The following is a 15,528-nucleotide window of genomic DNA, read 5'->3' as shown; positions in this document are numbered from 1 at the left end:
TTACATGGTTCTTACCTCCTAGCATGGAAGCTGGGAGGTGCCAGCAAGAGGTGTACTTCAGTTTCTCCACTCCTAGTGTGGTAGGTTATAATGCATTAGCCAGTAGCTGGATGCCCACCCAGCTGCTCACTCACTCCGTCTGCTCAACAGGAGAAAGGGAGAAAATGAGCTGAAAACACTCATGGGTGGACCTAAAGACAGAGATTGCTTTCCAGTTACTATCATGGCCAAAACAGACTTGACCTGAGGAAAATTAATTTGATTTACTGGCAATTACAATAGATTAGGGTAGTGAGAAACAAATACAAAACTGAAAACACAACCTACTCCCTCCCCACCCTTTTCCAGGCTCAGTTTCATTTCTTTGTTCTCAATTTCTCCACCTCTTTTCCCTCCCCACCCTGAATAGTGCAGGAGGCTGGGGAACAGGGGTTACAGTCAATCTATGGCATTGGTATCTGCAGGGCTGTATGCCTCACTAGTTTTCCTGACTTGTCACACTGCTATGCAGCATTTTTCCCTTTCTTAAGCATTTTTTTCCCAGAGATGCTACCATCTGCAGGGCTCATCTGTGCCCTGCAGTGGGTCCATTGGAGCCATCTGGGACCTGCCACATCCAACATGGGACAGCCCCAATCATTTCTCACATACGCCACCCTTGCCAGCGCTGGGGGATCTGCACTCAGTACCCTGAGATATGTTAGATATATTAGTTTTTCCATAGTATCACTGAAAGAAAAGAATGGCCCATCTGTTTCCAGTCTGATGTAATCCAAAGGTTCAACAGCATTTCCATCTCCTGGATGTACTACCTGATAATGTACATGCAGTTGTGTTCCCACTGCCTTCATTTTTGTTGAGCAATCTTCAAATGTATTTTTGACAATTTCAACTTCTTTTATGCAGTCTATTTTCTGAGACAGTCCTTTACTTCCTTTAGGATTCAACCATAGTTGAAATTTGGATGTAAATTAACCTAAAAATAAATCCTTTTCTCTGTCAAAACAGTCTTTTAAAAAGTTAAATGATTCTTAAAGACTTCAGTTTTGAATACTCATTAAAGAAAACATTGCTTCTACTTTTCTCATTTCATTAGAGAGGTGACCCTCGTCGATCTGGCTTTTTTTAAAAAAATTAGTTGCTTAAGCACTGCCAGATATCTAATTAAGTTCCCCATTATTATAAATATTCTATCCTCAGATGGCTTCTTATATTAGTAAATAGTTCTCACAAGGTCATTGGTTCCACCTGGCACATAAACTTTTCCCCGTTTTTTGAAGCAGTAATAACGGGAAATGGAAGTATTACACTGCGCTCTTGCACTTTAATTGAAAATATAAAATCTATTTAAGTACCTTGAATAAAGCCATAGTGATCACACTGAACATGTGATCATCTGAACAGTATGATTGCACTGGAGAATAGTTCTGCTGACTGTTTACCTAAGACACATTGTTACAGCTGTCCCAAAATACGCCCATAAAGGAAAATATGTTTCCCACCTTTAAGAATGCAAACCTCAAGATACACTACCAAAAAAGTAGAATCTTTCATACTGATGTTATAAAGTCAAAGTTTGCCACTGGTCTTGTAATGCAACCTTCTTATCCTATCATATTCCATTAAGATGCTGTACCTGTGTTTTTCCAAGAAGCATTTCATTTCTTTTGGCTAAGCTTGGAGTGCAAAGCACAGCAGCTGTGCGCCAAAGATAGTAGAATTACAGGTTTGTGTTTTGCAAATATGGAAAAAGAAGTTCAGCCAAAGATATTTCTTTCCGTTACTTTAGAACTTGCTACTCTAGTAACAGGAGCAGCCACCCAGTTTCTATTCTGGGTTTTTTTTTTTTTTCTTTTCCCTAGGATATGTAAATACTGAACCAAATAGAGAGACTCTCTCTACATGCCCAGCATTCTCCTCATTTGTATATCCTCTAATATGAATATCAGTTCCATTGTTCATCTCTTGGTACTATATTAATACTTGCATTTCCACTTACATTTGCAACACCTTCATCTCAATGGCCAATCGTGTCTGAAGAGTAGCCTTTTTCCTGCCAAAAGTTGTAAATGAAGCAATCTCTGCTCCAGAAAAGTAATTGTCTTTTTTTTTTTTTTTCTGTTTCTACAAGTTTATTCTCTTTTGCTTGTATATAGGATGTGATTTGAGACCAAAAAAGAATATATAAGGATGATAGAGCTAGAAACAAATCATTAAAGCATTCGAGCAAATATGAAAAATATAGCTTGGGGAGTACCTCTTTTGAACTATCATCAAGCTTTTTAACAGGGGAGAGGGAGTGAGAAATGCTGAAAGTTTGTTTAGGAAAAATACTGCAAAGACAGCTTTCCAAATTATTCTTGTGTGACTGTGACAAATGGTAAGCTTTTTACTCTATTGCAATATGGAAATTTGCAATTGCATCAACATAGCATCTAGGGAAAATTACGTACCATGTCATCCATACGTGTCCACTATCAGTTCCTTGGATGGGTTGATATTTAGAGTTTTAAATATCGTCTGAATTTTCAAAGAAGGCATGACTCAAGCGTATAGGTTATGTATGAAACAGAATTCTCAAACTGTTGTTTTCTCAAATGTGTACATTTAGTATAAAAGGAAGGAGCCAAAATTCTCCAGCTTGGCTGCCTAAGAACATGCTGTGATTTCCAAAACTGTCTAATTTCAGCCTAGCTTTTTATGGTTCCCACTGAGTCTGAAGGTTTCTCTTCACTGCACTGGGATTTCTCTTCACTTTCCACCAGTGCTTTTCAAATTTGAATGTATTTTGTGTGAGGATGGAGAAAGAGAGAACTGGTGAATCCACAAGCGGCATTGCCTCCTACATGTAGAGAGTGAACTTTTTTGAGAGCTGGATGCCTCTGTGGCATTGAAAGGAAGGACTGAGCCTCATCAGGGATACTGTTGTGCCAGGAGAGCTGGGTAGTACCCCCTCCTTGGCCACACTAATGCGGGTGAAGATGAGGAGGATCTGTCTGAGTGCTGCAGCTCAGATAACCTCCTGCTCCCTATCTGGGATGTGAAGGCTCCTTCAATTCTATAAAACACCAGCTTTCTCCGTTCCAGATATTTATTTACACTCAAGCACATTGTACTGTCTCTGTGCTCTTTAGAAGACTCTGTCAGGAGAGAAAAGTACTCCAGACCTTCCCAGTAATTGAGAGCTAGTGAGTGTCTATGGCTTGACTAGCATTTTGACGTGCTTAATGGCCAAGAAGAGAACTTGTGGTAATGGGTCCCAAGCTAGGCATACATTTTTCAGCTGAGTACAGTCTGTGGAATGAAATCAAGCCTCTGTGTGAAAACTGATGATTTTTCCCTGAAGTGACAAACTTAAATGGAATACATCTGAGCAATGATGAGAGCTGTGACTGAAAATGTTGCTCAGTACCCTAAAATATAGGTCTTCTATGCAACAGATGACATGCCGCATGTGTTGTTTTCCCTATGAATTATGTAGTTACATGTATATTGAAGCTCTTCCTATAGCCTCTTCTGTAATTCTTGACTTTCTTCCAGTCAAGAGCCCAAGTCTCATTTGAGTCAGAATAACTTGTTTAAATGGAAAAAAGACTACATTTGTTTTGAATATGAACATAATTTTGGTTGTTCCCTGGTAAAATATTGTGGTTAAAAAACCCCAAAACAACAAACCAACCACAACCAGCAAAGCACCTACATTACAGTTTCCTTTGCAAAGCCTAAGGAGCCCCTGGCTGGAAGGCAGAATTTAGGATCCTGGTTTATAAATTGCTATGGCTAAGACAATAATACTTCATCCTCTGCTATCACATAACAGAGACAAATCAGATAACGCTGCTAAAAATCTCCTTTCTGCAGCTTAAAATGAGCGAAAAGCAGAAATTGGAATCCCAAAATCATTCTTAGTGGCAATATAAACTAGACAAGAACCTCCTACTAAGGTGAATATAATTGCATTTTGATTTCAAATGCTCCTAAATTTGCCGTTCCTAGAAAAATTAAACAATAGGTTTCACCTAAAGCTATTTTTAGGTCTACAGGTGTATTTTGGTGATGGTAGCGACTGCTGATACATCAAAGGTAATTTTTGATGGAGAGATACTGGGGGAGAGCACCAAGTTGTATATATTATCACATTTGATGATGAGCAGCTGTAAGCAGAAACTAACATAAATTAGATGTGTATCACATTTTTCTGCACCCTGGGGAAGTGCAGAACAAAGTCATGCAGTGATTACACTTCCACCAGCATGCCATTAACAACTCCAGATGGCAGCACTTTAACTGCAAACATTTCCAGGTGTAATGAGAAGGCTAAAAATAACTAAATAGCAAGGCATGACCCAGTGACAGTCTAATTTGTGAAAGAAATGAAGAGGCAACAGGACTGTTTAGGCGTGTGAGAGAAATGGCTTAAGCCATGAACAAATTCATGTAAATATAATCTTTTCTTAAGGAAGGGCATGTGCTCAATCTGTCTTTCTACGTAATTGATAATGAAGATGGAAAGTGTGTGCTCATTCATGTGCTAGCTTATATGTATAACCTTGTAGGAAACCACTAAGTACCTCTCAAAAGAAGATAACTTTATTCATTTAAGACATGCTGTCAACCTGATAGAAAAACAAAGGAATTTTTGTGTGTACCTTTCAGCAGTCTTGTTCTCTGGTTGATTGGTTATTTATTTTAAGGAAAGATACTGGAATTTCAATATATGCATGAAGAAGCAAGGATATTATCCTTGTTTTGCTTAGTGCCCACATAGTGCCTTTGGAATAATTATTATTCATTTAAGACTGAATTTTACAAGATTATTTTATCTACTCTGTCATTTAAGTGCCAATAATACTGTACCTGTGAGCATGAAGTGGATAGACTGCTGTTGGTTTTACATAAAAGAAGTGTTTTCCTGTCACATACATTTTATATCATGTTCAGAAAAGTTACCAAGGTCTAGAACAGAGGTGAGGGTGCAGAGTGCTTCCAGTGCAGAACTGAATGATATATGTAAAACTCTTTCAGTGAGAAACTGTTACCATTTATATGAAGTTTGGGTAAATCAAGCAGAAGTAACTGCTTCCCAGCTGTCCTTCACCAGTGGATGTGGCTGTATGGTGAAGAGCCCCTTTTGAGGAAGAAGTAGTATCTTGAAAACAGTCCTATTTTCTCTAATAGTCTGTAAGTTTCCAGTCTATTTTCTCACTTACGTAAACCTGTACAGACTCAGATGGACAGATTTCTTTTTACTGCAGCTGATAAAACTTGAAACTTGGGTGTCTTTAAATTGTCAGTGGTGACTTGAGTAGTATATTTCAGTTCAGAGCTGTTTGTTGTCTACAAGGAACATACTTGCACATTATAATGGAAATAATCTTGAATGTCTCTGGGAACAAACACAGGGAGAAGTTATCATTATTGCAGGAACACTGAAGGTGTTTCAGATGAGTCTGGTGAAACTACAGCTAGCTCCTGAACCGTGTATTGTCAGTTGCCCCCAGTATTTTCCCAAAAGCTGTGCTGCAGTCCTGTGTCTTGTGAATTTTTCCTTCATCATTTTGCTTACATTGCTTCTTGCTGTTGCTCTCGTCCCTTCCTCTAGCACATGTCCTAGAAGGAGGGTCACTCCTCTTCCCTTTCTAGGACTAGGACTAGACCTAAAGGATGTAATTTCCCTCCCCAGGCTGAAGGGATCAGTTCCCCCTGTTGCCTTCCTACCACCCTTGTCACCCCTTGAACTAGATGACAGGAAGGACAGCATGTTTATGATAAAATTACCAATATGTCTCATGGTCAGCATCTCCATGTTGGCTGAGAGAAGGAAGAGAAACGTGTCTATAAACAACCTGAGGTGTGTGAGATTAACTTTAGGGGACAATGGGGAACAGTCATTGTAAAACATTCAAAAGATGAGGTTAGCAGTTTACTTTCCTTGTTCATCTCTAGATCACAGGTTTCAAAATAGGCAGGCAGAAGGCATGTCATTCATGTTACCACCACTCCAAAAAGAATGAAAAAAAATCTCATTAAAAAGGTGGGTTTCTGTCCTGAACACTGGCATGGTAGGAAAGTGTCTTTTTCTGCTGGTAAAAACACCTTACACAAAAAAATCCAGTCTTGCAAGGCCTATATACATCCTCTGCCTGGGGCATGAGGATGTCATGAACTCTCTCTCATTTCTGCACAAAATTAGTAAAACCTTGCTAAATTATGCAAAGTTTTGGGCTTATGAGTCTTATGGTTCAGACTCAAAAGATAAATCAGGCAAACGCCAACACTTTGGCTGCTTATCCGAATTAGCCCTCATACCTTCTGAAATTTGTTCATGGCTCATTTTCCCAAGGAAGAAAGAGAAGTTAATGAGAAACTTACTTATATTAATCTCACTTGAAGCTTGACATATTTGGATAGTCAATATAATTTTAAAGATGCAATGGTTCAAGCACGCTGTTGTGATAGGCAAATATTTGTATATAATCATATCATTAGATTAAGGAGTTTATTATTCTAGTATGTTCTGCCTTTTGTGATGTAATAATTTTTTTAATATCCCAAAGCAAAATCAAAAACTATTAATTTTAAAGGTTCATTCTAGGAATGAATGTTCCAGTACCAGAAAACATCATTTGAGATTTATTTGTTGTAAATAACTTGTATCTTTACTGGATATTGAATATCTTCATCTCTGCAGAGAGATTTCTATTTGGAGTTCCAGCCATGCCTGCCTTCCCTTTCAAAGTCACAAGCCTAAATATAGGAAGATGTTTACCATTTTCCATTTAGAAATTAGTATTCCAGTCCCTCTGCAATGCATATAAAATGCTCGTTATGCTGGAATTTCACTAAAGTAGAAACAATTGTACCAAGGGAAAAATTTCACTGAATCAGGTTTGAAGTGCATGCCACAGGGATAGGGGTGTCATCTTCTTTTCTTAGACACAGTCACTCTTCTTATATCAACACCAATTATGAGAAAAGGTTCAAAGCTTGCCTGAGAGTTTGTTCATATTCAAGCCTGCTGAGAAAAACCTGTTCCTTTCTCTCAGCAGACTTTCTTTTCACACTAGAACTCTCTTTCTTTTTCGAATCTATGTAAAATATACAGATATTATCTCTTTTTGGCCAAGGGCTTGGCAAAGACACAAGTTCTGATTAGTTCTGAATGTATTTTTGAGGTATCCCTCTGAAAATAGCTTTCTGTGTCTTTTCAATTAGGCTGTAGACTCTGGAGATTGTGCACTGCCATGCAAAATTTTGGATGGGTAACAAGTAGTTACTTGTGCACTTAATGTGCATAAGAATCCAGGGAAAAGCTCTTACATGAGATAACTTATCTCTAGAAAACATGGGAGTGGATTAAAAATTTGCTCTGAGTATCTGAGTAAGAACTAACATTGCTGGGACTACCTTAACCTCTAATCTCCCATCCTCACTGATAAAAGTGTTTAGGAGTACGTCTGCATTTAGGGCTGCTTTGATTCAGGTCACTTAAATTTACGGATTATAATGCGCAGCAGGTTACATTGAAGAGAAATAAGTCAAATTGTCAACACAGGCATGTATTTTCTGGCTGTACAATGGTAATCTGTTTCTGCAGGAAACCAAGTTTGTTTCTGTCACAGCACGAGTAGTCTCAATCAGTAGATTTGTTTCTTGATGACTTCAGTTAATCTCAGATGCTTTTTTTGTGCTACTTCACCTTGAGTTCAGCCTTTTAGGAAATTCCCAATAACCTTCTGGGATAAGGGCTAGCCCACATTAATTAACAGCTGCCTAATTTTGTGCATTGCTGTGAAACTGTGTGTCTGGGAACCTTCCTGGGAACCTCAGAAGGAGAGAAGCCTGTGAAAAACTATTGTGGTGCACTACTATGTTATAGTTGGGCGAAAGTATATGAAAAGTAGGGCACTTGAGTGTGGAAAACTTTTTTGTTTTTGCAAAATTCACTCAGACCTTTAGCAATCAGAAAAGGTTCTTAAAATAGTCATTTGTTTTGTTTCTAATTCGGTAGTTCTAATATAAAATGAGTGTAACTGTCCTGGGTTCAGCCTTAAACCACCACAGTAACAAACCAAACCAAACTGAAAAAGTGCTGTCCTCCTCCACTTCTGAATTCTGTACTGGTATCAATCTACATTATTCTACAGCTCTAGTGTTTGGCAGAATTACAAGGTGACACACCTATCTGCAAAATATGCCCACAGCTTTATAGCTTTTATATATATATATATATAAAATATAGTATATTTTAGGAAAAAAAAAACACTCCACCCAATAAAACCCAAACAAAACCCCAAACCAAACCAACAAACCAACAACCAAACCCTGAATGCTCTGAATTTCCATTAGGTTTACAAGAAAAACATATTAGTTACTAGGGGGTTGAGAGGAAGAGTGAATTGAATGCAGTTCAGCTGTCTTCAAAAGAAGTTGGATAGACTGAACTTTTAACAGCAGAATACAAATTTCATTGAGGAATGGGAGAATATCTTCCCCCTTTTGTGTTGCTTGTAAATTCTCTTACTGCACATAGGGAAACACTGACTCCCTTGCTTGACACTATTACTGCATTAGATTTCATACTTACTAAAATGATTTCAAAGGACACAACGATAGGGGCTATGTTCAAGGTCCAGTAGAAGTCTGGCTGAAAAAATAAATGCAAAATTAACATTAAAGTTCCTTAAGACATCAGTGTTTTTTTGATTTTTTTCCTGTCTATTTTCTTCTTACTCCTTCTAAGACAGGAAACTCACTGGTTTCTTCAGAATCTGGCAGTTGGATAAATTTCTATCTTGTGATAGAGCCAACATGGCTCTCTCTGTAGATCCACTGCTGTTGCATCATGCCACTGCGGTGGACATTGTAATAACCTGCAGCAGAACTTAAGTCTGCAGCAATTCAATACCTTCACACTTCACAGGGAAACCAAGTTAAAAAGTAAACTTTGCAAACCTGAAGAAGCCAAGCCAGAGCCAGAACTGAACCTGTGCCAGAGAGCATGTACTACAGATGAGTGTTACCTGGCAATGAAGTTTGGATTTTGTAAAGGACTATGTGTGTGAAAGCTTGAAAATCTTGAGTTTAGACTTGCATGTAGGAAGGACAAAGTGTTTTCTTTCAAGCTCACAGAGCTTGAGGAGAGGTACAAGATGGATAAAAGAGACCCTCTGGATCAGAAGAGTAACAATTCAGACAGATTAGGGTCCAAAATACAGAAGTAATTTTGAAAAGCTCAACAAATCAGAAGATAATTGTCCCTAAAGGAACATGGTTCGTTATAATGCTAAAAGTCCCACCCCCTGAGATAAAAGACCCTAAACTCATCAAACATGCATAGTGAAATACACATACTGTGTCTTTAAACAGAAGCAAGAGACTGTGAGAGCCAATGACTATAGATACAGACTGTTACATGTACAAAAACACTGATTTTCACTATTTGAAATGGATAAAGTGGCTAGCTGGCAGACTGAAGGTATGCTAGCTTTGTGGAGTCACCACCTAGCACCCATCTCTGCACAGACATGAAATAAATATTTTGATTGTGTGTTAATTGTCTCTCTGCACACCAGGTGAAGAACCCTGATGTTGGGACAACATAGGGACCCATCCCTGGCAGTGTTCAAGGCCAGGTTGGATGGGGCTTTGAGCAACTGGTCTAGTGAAAGATGTCCCTGCCTGTGGGAGAGGAGTTGAACTAGATGAGCTTCAAAAGTCCCTTCCAAACAAACCATTCTGTGATTCTCTGGTTCTATGATTTTGGTTAGGGAGCTGGGCTTTGCTGCTGTGGTGCCAGGAAAAGGATATTCCTGGAGGTCTTAGGGGTGCTGCTCTTAAAGTCTCCTCTGCCTTTCTGCCCGCCCTTCCCCAGCACTAGCTGCTTTCCTATGCATGACTTCCTCATATTCAACAGCCAGCCCATAAGGCCGTGTGTTTTGCTGGCTGTAGCAATCTGCTGCCTCAGATACATTACACACTAGAAGCATTTTCCTCATGACTGAAGCTGGCCCTGTCATCAGCACAGTAGTTAGAAAGGAAGTCTGTGCAAAAGAGAAAACATTAAATCAGCCTTACTCAATACCTTACTCTTCAAAACAGCCCAAATGTTCACCAACAAATCTTATTTGGAGATACAGTTTCGCGTCAGTGAGCATCAAAGCAGCAAAAGCTCAACTGTGGAGAAAGCCAGATTATACTTTACTATCTAATCCTTGGCCTAAAGCTACATAAATAATCTCCTATGCTGTTGGGCCCTGGGGGCACCACCATGTTTGCCTGTCCCTGCCCAACCTTGTTGAGGCTCCCCGTCCGCTGCCTATATCTCAGGACCCCACATCAGCCCCCGGGGCCATCAGCTCCTGTTGTGGGAATGTGGGGAGGGACGTGGCGGGGAGCTGGTCTACAGCTACCCACAGCCCTGCCTGGTCATCAGCCCTGACAAGCCAGGCCCACGTGGGTTCACATCCCAGCCCAGCCTCAGCCCATTCCTGTCCCTGTCCTCAGAGAGGTGCCAGATGCTGAGGGCTGGGGCTGCCCTGATGCCCTCTGCTGCTCTGCTCCTGGCTGGGACAGGCACTGGCTAACAGCCCTGTGCCCCCAGCATAGAATCACAGAATGGTTGTGTTGGAAAGGACCTTAAGATCATCCAGTTCCAACCCCCCTGCCATGCGCAGGCACACCTCACACTAAACCATGTCACCCAAGGCCTCGTCCAACCTGGCCTTGAACACCGCCAGGGATGGAGCATTCACAACTTCCTTGGGCAACCCATTCCAGTGCCTCACCACCCTTACAGTAAAGAACTTCTTCCTTATACCTAACCTGAGCTTCCCCTGTTTAAGTTTAAACCCATTACCCCTTGTCCTATCACTACAGTCCCTAATGAAGAGTTCCTCTCCAGCATCCTTGTAGGCCCCTTTCAGATACTGGAAGGGAGCCACCTGCGGAGCCCCCAGTGTCCTGGCCTAGAGGGAGCCCCCGGTACCCATGTTTCCTGGGTTCAGCCTGGGGGAGAGGTGATGGCAGGTGTCTGCAAACAGGCAAAGACTGCAGTTGTCCTAGCTGATACACATTCAGGAAACTTATGGTGCTTCTGACCCACCAGGCTTCTGCTGCTGGACCTGGATGGTGCCCATGTCATCTTTTCTTGAAAATGCTGGGAGTTGTTTTTCAGCACAAATGCAAGCAATATAGAAACTAAGGCCAGTGCTCTTCCTCCATGTGTCCAGTGGTTGCTTTTTCATTCCTTACATATTTACTTCCACTGGGTTTTGGTTTCAGCCTGATGTTCCTCCCTTTAAACTGCTATGTTGCTTAGGGATTTCAGTATCAGTTTATCATTGTTTTGTCTGAATAAATCCATCTGAGAGCCACCACCTGTCAGGACATCTCCAAGGCAGGACTTCTCTTTCTAGGGTGGTCATTAAAGACGCCAAGATTTCTCTGTCAGGTTCTGCCTTGCATTTCTGGTGATCTGGCCATTGAGAAAAAACAAAAGAGGAACTTGCCCATTATATCTGCTAAGCAGTGCATCTCTCTGTTGAGATGTTTCTAGGGGTGTGTTTGTTTTGTCACAGTTTGTGCCTTCACAGAGCGATGGCGCAAATGGATGGTGCTTAAGGGTAACCAGACTGGATTGGAATGGAGTTACTGAGCTATAAAAAGCAGTAAAATGACATTGATTAAATTAACCTGAGGTGGGCTCTGTGCTGATGATGCAGTGCCAGCTTCAGCTTCCAAGGTAGCCTAAATGTAGCTGCATGGCACTGCAATGTGGCATGTATGCTTGGTTGTAGACACTACCAGAAGGAGTGGCCTGTGAAGGCAGTGACCCACAGCCCTGCAGGGAGGTGGTCAGTGGCAGTGGGTCTTCAAGAGTCTGCAGTACCTGCAGCATCAGATCCGTTGAAAGTGCATGGGGTTTCCCAGGTTAAGAAATACTACAGTCAGCACTAGTAGCAGCAGAAAGTGTATTTTCAGCTTTTGTATTACTATGGTTGTATGACCGTTGTGATCATTGAAGTTTATGATGAGATTTACAACTTCTCACAGTGTGACCTGAGGTACTGAGAATGGGAAATGCATGGTTTCTAGGTGTCAGAGAAGAGGTGTTAACCAAGCTGTATGCTTGGCAATATTTTACATCAGTGAGAAGAGAGATAAAATAAAAACAAAAAGAAAAAAAAAGCTGTCCATAGAATTCAAGAATCACAGAATGGTTTGGGTTGGAAAGGACCTTAAGATCATCTAGTTCCAACCCCCTGATATGATAATTGTTTATTTTAGTGGATGACATGTTATGAAAAGTTATACCAGCAATTGGTGGCTTACATAATTCAAGGTGCTTGTAAAACTTACAGGAAATCCTTGCTTTGAAACTATAACTGGTCACATTCCCTATTCAGAATATTTTGTGTGATAAATTTTGGCATTTTCTTCTAACATGTTATCTCCAATTATAATTTTTTCATCATTCAATGAGGACCATATTAATGTCTGCGCAGAATTATATTTATGATTATAAACAATGTAATATTATTGTTTTTATATATGATAAACATATATATATGTTTATATATGGTGTTCCTCTGGCTTTAGAACGAGCTAGTTGATGAAACGTATACAGTTCCCGTTTGCTCTGAAACGTCATTTCACTGGTACTTTTAAGGCCCTTCTTGTGTGCACGTGCCTTGAAATCACCTTGAGTAATTCAAATTCTGGCAGAGAACAGCCTCTGCATCAACGATAATTCACAGCTTTTCCAAGCTCTTAAGGACTGCAGGGCTATAGATAAGTAAATTCAATAAAGTGAAACTCTCAGCACTGCCTCCTTTAAGTAATGGAATCACCACTCAACTTCCCATGTTTGACACTTCTAGTTTTTCAGGACTTTGTTGAATTATATTCCCCAATTCTGGAGGAAAAATCTCATAAGAGACAACCTGTGTCTCCTGACCACTTACTGACCCGAAGGGGATGTGAGTCAGGTCTGACCAGTGCCTGGCAGCAGGAAGACTCGAAGGAAAATTTTAGGAAGGATAGGAGCTGAGGAACAATAACAACGCCAAAAGAGCAGAAGCTCCTGCAAAATGCAGATTTAAATGCATAAATGTAGTTGATCTTATCTGTGGCTACCTAGCCTCATTCCTGTACAATAGCAAAAGGCCGAGATGGCAAAATAATCTTGAAATCAGAATTGTAGGTAGGAAGGGGAGCAGATGAAGTCTGTGAGAAAGAAAGGTGTGGTGTCCGGTGGGTAGCCTTAAGTGTAGGTTGTAAGTATTATAAAATTTCCTTCAAAATATAAAAAAAAAAAAAAAAAATTATGTGTTGACACTGATTGATTTACTCCTGAGGCTTCTTGGGTTTACTTTGTGACCACTCCCCTGCTGCTTACACACACAGCCTGAAGGTTTGCTTTTGGTATTTTACCTCATGGTCATCTTTAAAAGATGCTCCATCAAAACAAGATTTCATTATTTTCAGAAGTTTATGAAGCAAAGAATTGGAATAGTTTGGAACAGACAAAATATTCTATCACTCGGTTCAGTTATAAACCTGGAATATGTAAAATAATAATAGGGCATTGACCTTTACCACTTGAAAGAGCATCTACTATGCAAATCGGATTTTCTACCGGAGACAAAATTTTAAAACCAAATAAATATACCTCTGAGACCTCCTTGGGCAAATTCAAATAACCTCCTAGAATATAATTGTAGATGAAGCCACTGAACAGCAATCAATTGAAGATAATCACTGGCCATCTTAAAATTGCATCATTTATAGCAATCATTTGAGGAAATGTCAGCAAATAACTTTGCAGTTTCATTCTCATATATGTGTAAGTAAATGTTTTGCTACTGTTTATTTGCAGTTGCTGTTTGAAAGAATTTCTGCAGCTTCATATCAATTTATTTGCTGTTGGAGTTTAAGAGGATCCCAAATGGGAGCAATTTATATCCAGCTAAAGTAAATTTTGTATTTCCTCAATGGTAAAAAGATTGAAAATCAATGAATTTAAATAGTTGTCAATATGCTTATTGATCTGAAGGTACCTTCCTTAGAGAGAAGCTTCATATGCACAATCATGTAATTTTAGATATACATATGTATGTTTGTATATAGTATTTTAGGGATATAACATTCATATTTGTTTAATGTTTTGTCCTATCTTGGTGAGATTTGATCTTAAATTTGGTTTTGATTCTGGTGTGATATAGCCAAGAATACATGGCTGGATACAGCAGAGTGGGGATATCTGAACAGCTTGGGTGTTGATCACATGAAGCTTGCTCGTGAGTAGGGGGGGATTTCTTTTCCCTCAAGCCTATTTTAAGGGACGGGTGCCCCACCACAGTTGAATTATAGTTCATGACATGGTGCCAGCTGGTCCTCTGTCTTAGCCCCTAGGAGATTACAGGAAGGTTATTGAGCTCCCATGCTGTGCAAAGTGTGCTGCTGTTTTGCACTCTGCCTCCCTGCAGCACTTCAGGGTATAACTGCATGTCCCTTGAACTCCTCCTCACAAGTGTTGATGGTTCATCATATGTGTTGATTTTGCTTGGAGCCAAACTGAGACTGGCATCCAGATTTAACATGTTTTAGGTGACTCACTCTTTCAGAGAAGCAACTGTAGGGTATTCAGAAATACACAAAAATGGCAAGCCAATGACAAATGTTGTGGTGGTGACAACAGTTGCTAAATATGGTGCAGCACCTGGCAGGTGAATAGAGGTGGTGAGCCGATAACACTAAAATACTTGGGCATCTTCCCTCAACCCCTGGCATTGCTGGAAAAAAAAGATGTGTTTCTAGAACTTTATAGATAAATAATTACCCTGTTGCATTTGGGACATGATTCTGAATATGTATGTTGCTGTTGTTGCTTAAAGTATTTCAATCTTGATCTTAATTTTGATCTTGGGATCAGTCATATCCTTAAAGGTGAAGTATTCTTTTGTTTGAAGGCACTCTGAACTTCAGTAGAAATATACCAGCCACTGAAGTGGCCTTTCAGTGCATAAATTGCTGAAAGAAAAGGCCTTTGACATTTCTTTACGGTGTGAACTAGTGTGACCAACCTATCTGCATGCCACTTCTGTCATCTTTGCTAGGCTTCTGTTATTGAGAAGAATGGGACTAAAAGAGAGCACTGACCTTCCTCAGACAGATTAACAGGAGAACAAAGCTGAAATGCTTTATTTTTTTTCATTGTTAAGGTTCTGCTCTCCTAAGAGACCATCTGCTTAGGGGTTGATGGTATCTGTTAATGATATGCCCTGTGAATATTTCTGGCTTGGTACATGAGAAGATATTAAACCTTTCACTCTGCCAGGGACACCAGGTTAAGCAGGCTCCACTGGAATAAATCAGGAGACACGTAGCCTCTTTGCTATGCTTAGTGAGTAGCCCCAAGCTCCTACAAGTATCTTTCCCCCAAAATCTCTGGTTTATTGTGGATTTTCCTTTACTTGCAACATCTGTGTTTCAGACATGCTAAGTAGTCCCTTCCTGACAGATAAG

General features: G+C 40.0%; 1 long non-coding RNA gene across 1 annotated transcript; it reads right to left on the bottom strand.

The window, feature by feature from the left end:
* Positions 1 to 5,059: 5,059 nt before the first annotated feature.
* On the bottom strand, positions 5,060 to 11,347 carry LOC130604783 (uncharacterized). The gene is made up of 3 exons (XR_008973522.1): positions 11,254 to 11,347; positions 8,588 to 8,647; positions 5,060 to 5,386 (listed from the first exon to the last, which is right to left on the bottom strand). It is a non-coding gene; the product is annotated as an uncharacterized LOC130604783 (long non-coding RNA).
* Positions 11,348 to 15,528: the final 4,181 nt, after the last annotated feature.

Source organism: Pezoporus wallicus, unplaced genomic scaffold (genome assembly GCF_028554395.1).
Source record: "Pezoporus wallicus isolate ANWC-B61680 ecotype Strahan unplaced genomic scaffold, APGP_CSIRO_Pwel_v1 contig_5767, whole genome shotgun sequence".
Classification (NCBI taxonomy): domain Eukaryota; kingdom Metazoa; phylum Chordata; class Aves; order Psittaciformes; family Psittacidae; genus Pezoporus; species Pezoporus wallicus.
The sequence above is the reverse complement of the archived record's forward strand: the minus strand, read 5'-3'. Positions and strand labels throughout refer to the sequence as shown.